Source organism: Tupaia chinensis, unplaced genomic scaffold (assembly GCF_000334495.1).
Source record: "Tupaia chinensis unplaced genomic scaffold, TupChi_1.0 Scaffold139612_1, whole genome shotgun sequence".
NCBI classification, from domain to species: Eukaryota; Metazoa; Chordata; class Mammalia; order Scandentia; family Tupaiidae; genus Tupaia; species Tupaia belangeri.
Genome location: NW_006199495.1, coordinates 1,167,837 through 1,179,194, shown reverse-complemented (window position 1 = coordinate 1,179,194; position 11,358 = coordinate 1,167,837). Strand labels below are relative to the sequence as shown.

Sequence of the window (11,358 nt, the reverse complement as noted above, 5' to 3'; positions counted from 1 at the left end):
TCTTTCCCAGGTGTGGACACTTTCTCAAGATTTTTCTACTTAAATTTGTGTGCCAGACAATTTCTTCAGGATAATAATTCAGTGGCTGTGGAACTTCAATTTTCTGACCATCCACCTCCCAGTCCTCCACTTCCTTGAAATACCTGTTCTTAAAGCAGTGAAGAGTCTCTTCCATGTGGCTTTTACAGTCATTGATTCTTAAAGTGGCTGGGAGGGGCTCACAGGGTGCACCCATGAATTGGTCCTGCTCGCGCTCCAGCATGATCTTGAGCTCCTGGGAGTAGGGGTTGAATAGCTTACTCTCCTTGACAATCTTGGGGTACGCGCCTTCCCAGCCTGCCTCTCTGCACTTCCCACTGCCTTCGGTGTGGTCCTCCCACCCGCTGGCCACTGCTGCTGCTGCAGGAGCCACCGGTTCCGAGACTTCCACTCCTTGGCCTCGGCATATCATATTATCGGGCATGGAGCTCTCAATATGAAACATGTTTGATGAGTTTTAAAAACAATTTATTTCATTATGATATTTTCCAAATACATTTTTATTTTCAAATATTACTATAATAATTAAATAATGTTAAACTAAATTTTGCAAGTTTAATTTTTTCAAGTTACATTTTAAATTTCCATGTATGTAAATTACTTAATTTATATTAATTAATAGTTTGGCTTATTTTAAGAGAAAAGTTAAATTGTTGTGTGTTAGGAATTTATACAGAGAATGCTTTATTTGTACCTGAAATAGCTTGTCTTTGAAAATGTTTTCTAAAATATTGTTTTATATAAAATTATTTTAAAATGCTGAATATTCAAAATGGGTCCTGATAAAATATGACAAAAATATTTTATGTGGAGTTACATTTTAAATTTCTATGTATGTAAATTACTTAATTTATATTAATTAATAGTTTGGCTTATTTTAAGAGAAAAGTTAAATTGTTGTGTGTTAGGAATTTATACAGAGAATGCTTTATTTGTACCTGAAATAGCTTGTCTTTGAAAATGTTTTCTAAAATATTGTTTTATATAAAATTATTTTAAAATGCTGAATATTCAAAATGGGTCCTGATAAAATATGACAAAAATATTTTATGTGGGATAATCATTATGTTTTATTTTTTAAGGCTGTAAAAATATTATTAATGATAATTAGCAATATGAGAATTTGGTTATATGCATAAAATATATCAGAAGCAAGGAAGAGTACACTGTATGGACCAATTGATTAAATTCTAGTTTATATAAATGGGAGGGCCAGCCCTGTATCTTAGCAGTTAAGAAAGGCAGATCTGACATGGCCAATGGCCATTCGAGTCACAGCCCCAGTGGCTTGAAAAACATGCTGATTACATATGCACAGTGCCCCAGATTTTGACAGAGTGAAGAAAGTAGAGAAGAGATTGCATCATGACCACTCCCCATTGGAGGGGATGTTTCTTTCTCTCTCTTTGGTCAATACACATGCTTTCTGGCAATTAAAAAAATAGTAAAATAATACAAAATTGATTAATATGCTTAGTATCATTAATATTATTTATCATACATGAATACTTTTCCTCAAGTGTATGAGAAATAAAATAAGTTTTCTGGTCTACTATTTTTATCCTGATACTTTATCTCACCTCTTATGGCTTTGTCCCGAATTTTTAAAGTAAAATTTACCTCCAGCATATATTCTTTCTAGAGGCTCCTGCAGCTTGCTAAATAGCACTCCTTTTTCACTTGAAGGGTAAAGGCAGTAGCTGCTGGAATTAAAGAACAAATATCTTATTTATGGCATTGTTTGATTCCATGATCGGTGACCTAAATATATTCAGAAGAACGAAATATTGAAAATTTTCATATTTGATAGTCTAGTTAGCAGCAATATGTTATTATGAGAAAAGTGAGCATTCAGTTGGACATCCTGATTATTGTGTGTGTGTGTGTGTGTGTGTGTGTGTACAGATTTATATATGTAAGCATGTAAGCATAACATTGCATAGAGATTATATATATATATGTGTGTATATATGTATATATATATATATCTTTATCAATACACATTATTTGAAAGTATTAGTTACTGAGAATGAGAATGAGTTTGAGAACTTTCAACAGGAAAAATAAGTGTTTAACTACTTATTTCTTCCACGAGTGATAGAGAGACATACAGAGTCAGAAAGACAGTATCTGTGCAGGATGCTCGATGCATCAGTCAGCACCAGATCATGGACACACATAAGGAAGTCCCTGGATACAAACCTGGACCGTGACCGTGCAGAGCTTTGCATTTTACCACTGCATCACCACCCAGAACCTCCTGTTATTTTAGTTGTTGTTTTAGACAGGGTCTCAGTATATAGTGATCTTCCTGCCTCAGCCTTCCAAATTACTGGGACTATAGATACATGCCTACATGCTCTGGGACTGGCCTTTAGGGTGAGCCAGGACCTCAACCTTAGCTTACCATGAGATTCCAGCCTGCTGAGTCACAGCCTTTACCAGCACATGCTGCCACAGCAGCATAAAATATATATATCTACTTACAAGAATTTTCCTAATTACAGAAATAGGAAAAATAATTTTACATGTGTAGTATAAGCCAAAATATCACTTGAATTCTTAGCAAAATGGCAAAACAAATGCAGTACCTCACAGCATTCTAATATCCTTGTGACTATGCTTTCTGAAGTACTAGTTTCTTTTCGGTCAATACTTGGGTACAACCTACTTTGCTTTCAGCGTGATTGGTATACCTCTCTGCTGCTAGAGAGAAATAACCCCTAGATATCTTTTCCATTTCACTGGAGATAACGATGCACTGAAATAGCTCTCAGCTGTACCTGAAACCATGACATTGCAGGGAAGTTTATATTTTAAAGTAAAGAAGTTACATTCCATTAGGTGTTAGTATCTAATAAATATGCAGTGCTCTGAGAGACTTCCAAGAAAGACAGAGAGTTGGTACATATTTCCAAAATTGTTTGACAGGCATTAAAAGTGATATAAATCACAATAAAATAGACATGAAAACTTCATCTACAGTAAAACTAGACAAGCTCCCATCATCATCCCACACATTCTGAAATACCAGCTTGATTCAATGAAATTTAGATGAAGCTTAGAGAAGATGCCAGGAGCTAATACTCAATTTTCTGGCAAGTGGAGACAGTGCAACTTCAAGTCTACATACAAAATCATTTTTTCTAAGAAGGCATGGTAATATTTCTTACCCAACAGTGTAAAAGATGATGCCCTGGATAGAATGCAGAGAGCACAAGGAACAAAACATCTGAAAATCAGAGGCGCAAATGGACCTGGAGTATAATCCCATCATCAAAACCAGGGTTTCTCAGATTTTCACATGCATTAGAATGCCAGTATAGGTGATGAGTACCATGACTGGAGCACACTTCCAAAATTTCTCATCCCGTAAATTGGGATGGGGGAATCCCTGAGAATTTTCTCCTCTAAAACTCCCTAGATGATACCAAAGCTGTTGATTGGGGATTGCTTTGCTGTATAAATAAATGACTTTCTAAAAAGTTTTCAATATTGTCTTTGGCCAGACTTCTCAAAGAGAAAGTATATGGCTGCTAGGTAAAACAGCAAGCTTATACTAGTAGCACCTGGATGGGGATAAGGGGATATTTAAGAATGGCATGTCTATCAGTATATTCTGGAGGGGAAAATTCATTTTGTATGCGGTAATGATATACACTGAATGAATATAAAATTTAAACAAAAATGTTGCCAACAAGTGGTGTAATATTTAAGGTGCTGACTCTCACATGGCTGATCCAACTTGATCCAGGACTGGAGGCTTGAAAATCACTCCAGGCATGTGTGCATGCATGCCCAAAATCCATGGAGAAAAATTAAGATGCAATTGTGATGTGGCCATCCCTCCAGGTGGTGACCTCTCACTTTCTCTATCTCCCTCTGGTGAGCACACATGCCCTATAGTAAAAATCTCTCAAAAAATAAAAAAAAAAGAAAGGAAAAAAGGAAGAAAAGAAGAGAAAAAAAAGAGAAAAGAATGGTACATTGAAAAACCTACACTGGTTTCACAAGCAAGTCTGGAATCATGCTGTGAAGGGTTTGTGTACTGTCAGTTTGGCTAGGCTAAATTTTTCTCCATGAAAATCCCTTTCTAGTATACTTGCAGCTAAGATGGATATAAAAAGTACATGATGACTCAGTGGTGCAGGGTAACATGCTGCTCTAGTGCGAGCACATGGGAAATCTCAGGATTCACTGGCCAGTGGGTCCGTAAACTGAAGGCTTGTGCCTGTAATCTTGGATCAACAGGGAGGCTGGAGAAATATTACAACATGACGCCCTTTTGAGGGCACATGGCTTTCTTTCCCTCCCCTAGCTTTTAAAATAAATTATCTATGCATGTTGACATCAACCATCCTAAAATTTAACCTAAACATCTCCAAATAAAATACTTATAAATTGAACTCATAGATTCTAAATATTAAGGGAAAGAAATTACAGAAAACAATCATGTAGTTGTAGAGAAGTCATCAATGTAAATGATCAAAAGGAGATGAAAAAGAGAAAAGAAAATATAAAGAAATGAATATTATTTTCTTACATATTATCCAAGGTGTAATAGAAAAGGCATAATCTGAAGACAAGAAAAGATAAAGTCTTTCATAACTTCCAGGCAGCAAACAAATTTTCATACTTCTCCCTTAATAAGAAATTAATATCGGACCAGGTCTGTGTCCTGGTGGTTAAGAGAACTATATCCCACATGGCCAAGAAGGTGGTTTGAATCTAGGACTTAGCAGCTTGAAAAAAAATGTGGGATGGTGTGTGTGTTTGTGTATAGGATCAAAAACTCCTGGCAGAAGTAAAAATGGAGGAGAAGGGATAACAACTTACCCATGCCCACTGAGGGATGGTTTCCTCCTTTTTCTTTCTCTCTTTGTCTTTAATGAGTGCATGCACCCTCTGACAATTAAAGAGAAAAGGATTAATATTGAGACATGAAGGGATGAAATAGTGAGGACCTTTAGGCCATGTATAAAGATATAGCAAGAATCTGACCTTAACCATATAAGATAATTAAAGAAAACAAAACTTTGTCACACTGGAGTATAATAAATTTCAAAGCAATTTAAAATTGTTGTTCTTACAAATAAAAAGAATGAAATTCAAAAGCAAATCAACCAACCCATATAATTTGGAAGTAAATAAATGTTATAATATGTTATAAATTTATTAAACTTTTAAGAATTATTATTTTTGAGAGATATTTTTGCTGCAGTGGTTAGCATGAGCTCACCAGAGAGAGAGGGAAAGACAGAGAGACAGAAAACGAAAAACCACACCCCCACCCCCCACCAGGGGACTGGCCACACAACAATTCCCTCTTCTCCACTCTCCTTGTGGAATTTTCGGAACATATACATTCATGCAAAGCATGAGTTTCAAGACCATGGTCTGGGTCTTGAACTGTGGTTGGTCATGTGGGAATTCAGAGCCTTAACCACCATGCCACCTACTAGTCCCAAGAATTATTTTTATTATTTTTTTGTTAAGAGATTTTTGCTTTAGACCATGTGTACTTGCCAGAGATACAGAGAAAGACAGAGAAGTAGAAAGTGAGAAATTACTCTCCATGGAGATAGCTATGTCTCCATCCCTTCTCCTCATCTTCTCTCAAGATTTTGGGTACACACGAGCACACAACCAGCATGAGTTTGAAGCCACTGGGCCCAGGACTTGAACTGCAGTTGGTCATGTGGAAGTCCAGCAATGTGATCATTACAGAATTTGCTGGTGCCCCAATTATTCTTTTTTTTTTAATAAAAAAGACAAATTGGGTAAAATTATCTTTATACTATGCCTCATTATTTTCCTTGATATTGCCCCCCTCCCTTTAAAACTAGAAAACGAATGAAAATATTTTTAATACCTATTAATGCAATAAGATGTCATGTTTATGTACCTTTTCTGAGGGATCTCAGTTAGTTCTGGTAATTACCTTTTCCTCTCTTCCTATCTTTACCTCCCTTTTTATTTTTTTTTGGGGGGAGAAGTTTTTGCTATAGGGTGCGTGTGCTCGCACGCCTTCTCTTTCTTTCTTTATCAGAAGTTTCCTTCCTGCTTTCCAATGACTTTGTATATCGATTATTTATTTGAACACATAGGGCAAATTGAAGCCTAAGATTGTACCTACAAGGGAACAGCAGTTGGCGTAATGGCTACGTCTCTGGACTCCCATGGCTACGTCTCTGGACTCCCATATAGTTGACGATGGTTCAAGTCCTGGACCAGGTGGATTAAACTCATGCTGAGTGCATGTGCGTGTGTGCCAAAGATCCCGAGAGGAGAATGGAGATGAAGTAGAAGGGATTGTGGCATGGCCATCCCTTTGAGAGGTGATTTCTTGCTTTCTGTCTCTTTGTCTCTCTCTGTCTTTCTGGTGAACACACGCGCCCTATAGCAAAAACCTCTCAAAAAAAAAAAAATATTGGACCTATGAAATGAAGTTTAAAGAAAAAAATGTATTTCTCTTATGACATAAATTCATTAAGTGATGGGGCCATCACTTAAATGACCAAATACATTTAGAGTGTATAAATGACATGAAGTAGAAAGATCTTGGAAAATTTACAACAAGAAAGAAAATTTATGTTTATTCTCTGAAGTTTAAAAAAAAAAAAATATTGGACCTATGAAATGAAGTTTAAAGAAAAAAATGTATTTCTCTTATGACATAAATTCATTAAGTGATGGGGCCATCACTTAAATGACCAAATACATTTAGAGTGTATAAATGACATGAAGTAGAAAGATCTTGGAAAATTTACAACAAGAAAGAAAATTTATGTTTATTCTCTGAAGTTTGTGACCAAGTTCTGGTGAAAAGATAATATCAAGGCAAAGAATAAGGTTGATAGTGTTTCTAAATACTTTTTTAAAATTTTAGAAGAAGACAGGGAATATTTTATTCAAAACCATCAGAGAAATGAACAGTTTGGGTCTGTAACGGAGCATTCATATTTTAAAGTATAGGTCAGTAATTGTACATAAGAGCATATACACTGCTGCATACAAATTAACTAATCACACCACCACTTTCCAATGCTTAAAACAGAATCAGTTTCCCTATAAAAGCAGCACATTGTGACATTTTAATTTTAGGATTTTTCTCCTTCTTCCTCTCTCTCCTCTTTAACAGAATCCACACCAATCTCCCTGTAATTCTTTTCAAGGGCAGCCATTTCCTGTCAGGCATCAGGAAACTTTCTTCATCCTCTCTCCCCTGTCCCAGTGACAAAGGTGCACTTGGCATATATCAGGTCAGACTTGTGGTCCAGGTAAGCCCATTATTTAGCCTGGCATTATTTAGCCTGCACACAGCTCACTGCACCTTGCCCGGGTCTCCACTGGGCACCACAGTGGGGGCTGGTAATCAATGTCAACCTTGAAAACTGTGATACACCAAGACACACACTGGATGGTGTGCTTGGTCTTGATGGTGACAACAGACCAAAAACTTCAAACATTTGTAAAAAGCAATGTAACTGACAGTGACATAGATAGACAGATAAGAGATAGATAGATAGACCATAGATATAGATAGATAGATAGATGGTAGACAGGTAGATGTTAGATAGTTACAGTATTTCGGTTAGGTAATTTTAAAAAAATAATAATTTATTCATTTATTTATTTTTTTAATTTGACCAGGGTGAGACAGACACACACGCAGAAAGAGAAAGAGAGAGAGGGAAAGTGATAAAGCAAGTGGGAGTGTCTAGCACCTTAACCATCATGCCACCTGCAGGTCCCAATTAGGTTATCTTATAAAATGCTTTACAAGTTAATCCATTCAAAGAAATTACCATACACATTGTCATTAACAGATAATTTTCCAGTTTCTTGTCTGTCAAACTTTTTTTTAGGGGGGTTGGAAAAGTTCATTTTCAATGTTGTGAAGTGCCTATCAGGTTAAAAAAAAGAAAAAATTGATGACTAAGTGCAAAGACCTTCACTATATGTATTATATATTTAGTTCATACTTCAATTTCTCACAATAATGTTACTTCTATTAAAAAAGTATTAATATAGAATGCTCTGTGAAAAGAAAAAAGACATACAGTGATTACAGTTTTTTAAAAAAATTCAATTAAATTTTAAAAATGCTTTTGGTTTTTCAATTCTAGCATTTTGGCAATAATTTCTCAGATATCAGAAAGACAAAAAAAGATAAACCAAGATGTCACCTATGTGATCTTTAACTTTTTCTCAGGTAATTTGGGCTGCTGATGTTTTCTGTTATAACCTGGACCCAAATCTCATTGACAAATAACATACAGTCACTATGGGACTGCTTGATTACACATTGGTAATAATTTGGTTAATTTTTTTAATCCTTGTTCATCAGATTAATATAGCTATTTCTCTCCAGCTGGTGAGGTGGGAAGGATCTGGTTAAAGAAGAAATATTTCTAGAAGAGGAAGAAAGAGAAGATTGTTTCAATATTTAGTTTAGTCAAGTGAAAGCCAAATGATTTATGACCCTTCATGTTCTCATTTATAGCTCGTCTCAAGTTTTAACTAAGCTCTGTGAGACTCCCTGACAAGTTAAATTGCTTTAAGAACAAAGACTGTTTAAAATAAAATCATACTAAGACTGCTTTGACAGAGGTATGTGAATGTGATAGGAACATCAATAGAAACTGGTGGCTTTGCGGAGAAGTTATGTCTCATATTCTCAATAGCATGGGTCTTGGAAAGTTGCCTAATTTGATCCAAACTTGCTCAGACTCACAGCACATGTTCTCACTTTCACAGGTACTAGAAAAACTTTCGGGTAGTTATAGCTCCTGATGATTTTCCGCATTGGGACTCAAAATGAAGGCTTTGATAAAATGTTGTTAGCCCTGATGCTCCATATGCTATATTAGAATACACTGTTTTTAAGATGTATTTTGCTATAATTAAGTCAGTGAAGAGGGGCATGTTCAGATAGATACGTAGAATCTCCTACTGACACTAGTGCTAAAATAATAACTGTCTCAATAGGTGGATATCAGCTCCAAAACCAAAAGTAGATGGGAATCGAGAACACTGGCTTTCTCCCAAGAAAGCCAAACTCTGACCCATAAGGTTCATCTAGGAAGGTCTTATTAAAGGTGACATAATACAGGAGATAGATATGCTCAAAAAGTTGTGTCCCTGAATGTGTTTTGGGGGGGCCTTTTATAGAGAAATAATTTCTGCCAAAACCCTCAACCAGTCAATGTGTGCAAATGGATGACTAAAACCTGTGCAGCTCTGGTTGTTCAATTCAAGCAGTGTTCTCACTTGACCATTGTCGAAACTGCTCTGTTCCGATTGTTCATGCAGTTGCATCTAGCATCCATATTCCTTCCCTGCAGAGAGGCTCAACCTTAGGTCACTGAACCTTCCTGGTACATGATTCCTTCAAGCAAAACCACGAAATGACAGTCAGCACCACATCTGTCCAATCCAGTTGCTTCTGGCCAGTTACATAACCATAGGTAGAGAGAACATTCAAATTATAACAGATATGCATGATGACTCCAAATACACTGACAATTCCTGCCTCATCCCTCTTGTATCATTAATCTAGAGACTAAACATTTAAATATATGGTAATAGTCATCTTATAATAGAAACTTATCTTAAGGAAATTGGCAGACCCTATAGCTTAAACACACTGGGCCCGTGTGCTTGCATGCCTAAAATTTGAGAGAAGAATGGAAGAGAAGAGATTGTGGCATGACCATCACCCCTGGGGGGTGATTTCTTGTTTTCTGTCTCTCCAGCAAGTGCAAGCATCCTACAGCAAAAACCTTCCCTCTGCCCCAAACCCCCCCAAAAAAAATCCCTCTCTCAAGAAACCAGCAAGAGGCATAATGGTCATGTGGCTAGACTCTCACATACTAGACAATGGTGTGAGTTCCAGACCTGGAGCTTTATAAAATTCAAATCAGCATGTGTGCATATGTGCCCAAAATCCCAAGAGGAGACTGGATAAGAAGGGATTCAACCATGGACATCTCCCCTAGGGGGTGATTTCTTGCTTTCTGTCTCTGTCTCTCTCTGTTTCTCTGGGGAGTGCATGTGCCCTATAGCAACAACTTATCAAAAAATAAAAACTAAAACAAAACAATACAAAACACAAACCTCTCACAAAAAGGAAAATAAGCTCTAGTAGATGGCACAATGGTTAAGTTTCTGAACTCCCATGTAGTCAACCACAGTTTGAGTCCTGGGCCCAGCAGCTTAAAACTCACACAGGGTGCATGTGCAGGCATGCCCAAAATCCTGAGAGGAGAATGGAGGAGAAGGAATTGCTGCATGCTCATTCTCCTTGGGGTGATTTCTTGCTTTCTGTCTGTCCATCTCTCTCTGTTTCTCTAGGAAATGCATGTGCCTTAAAACAAAAATCTCTCTCTCTCTCTCTCAAAAAAGAAATGCAAAAGGAAATGCAAAGTTGCTATTTCTCACTCTCACTTTCTCTCTCTCTCACACATACAGTACAAATGTTTTTTATTTGACCGTTTATTTGACCATCTGTGCACTTCCTCATACAATTTAATTTTAGTGAAAGCCAAAAGACTCCTCACCCTCTAGTCTGATAGATCTGATTAGCTTTGATGTCAGATCAGGTTCCTCATCTTTCACCATTCCCCAGGTGATCTTGGATCACTGTGGCCTCTCTTCAGAAAGAAACTTTGCCAGACCACTTAAGTCAGAAATCCCTTCTACCAATGTATCATCTTTGTTATTCTCCACACACTAACTCCTACTGTAATTCTTGGCAATAAATTCTCACTCTCCTAGGCTTTATTTGGAGTTGAGCCCAATCTCTGTCATTCAGCGCAAAATTCCATTGCAGTGGTCCCAACAGTCCTAAATAAAGTCTCTTTGTCATGCTGTAAACAGTAAGAATCATGGAATATTTTTTTCTTTAAGGCATTCAATTTTTTGTGTGTTTTATTTTTGGAGAGTTTTTTGCTATAGGGCATTTGCGTTCGCCAGAGAGACAGAAAGACAGAGAAAGCGAGAAATCACCCCCACTCCCAGGGGGGATGGCCATGCCACAATCCCCTCTTCTCCATTCTCCTCTCGGGATCTTGGTCACGCACACACACACACCCGGCGTAAATTTAAGCAACCGGGTCTGGGACATGAACCACGGTCTCAAACTCGAACCAACTGCTCATCCCAAGGCATTCAACTCTTATAATAAATGATCCCTAATTTAAACACAGACCTGAGATGAAAGAGTAGCACATGTATCATAATATGTGTTATTCTTTTAAAATCACCTTTCTTCTGGGACCAGCAAATAGTTTAATGGTTATATCACTGGACTATCAT

General features: G+C 37.0%; 1 pseudogene; it reads right to left on the bottom strand.

Moving 5' to 3' along the window:
* The window catches only part of LOC102489593 (tRNA (cytosine(34)-C(5))-methyltransferase-like), a 144,213-nt pseudogene extending 143,729 nt beyond the window's left edge, over positions 1 to 484 (bottom strand).
* Positions 485 to 11,358: the final 10,874 nt, after the last annotated feature.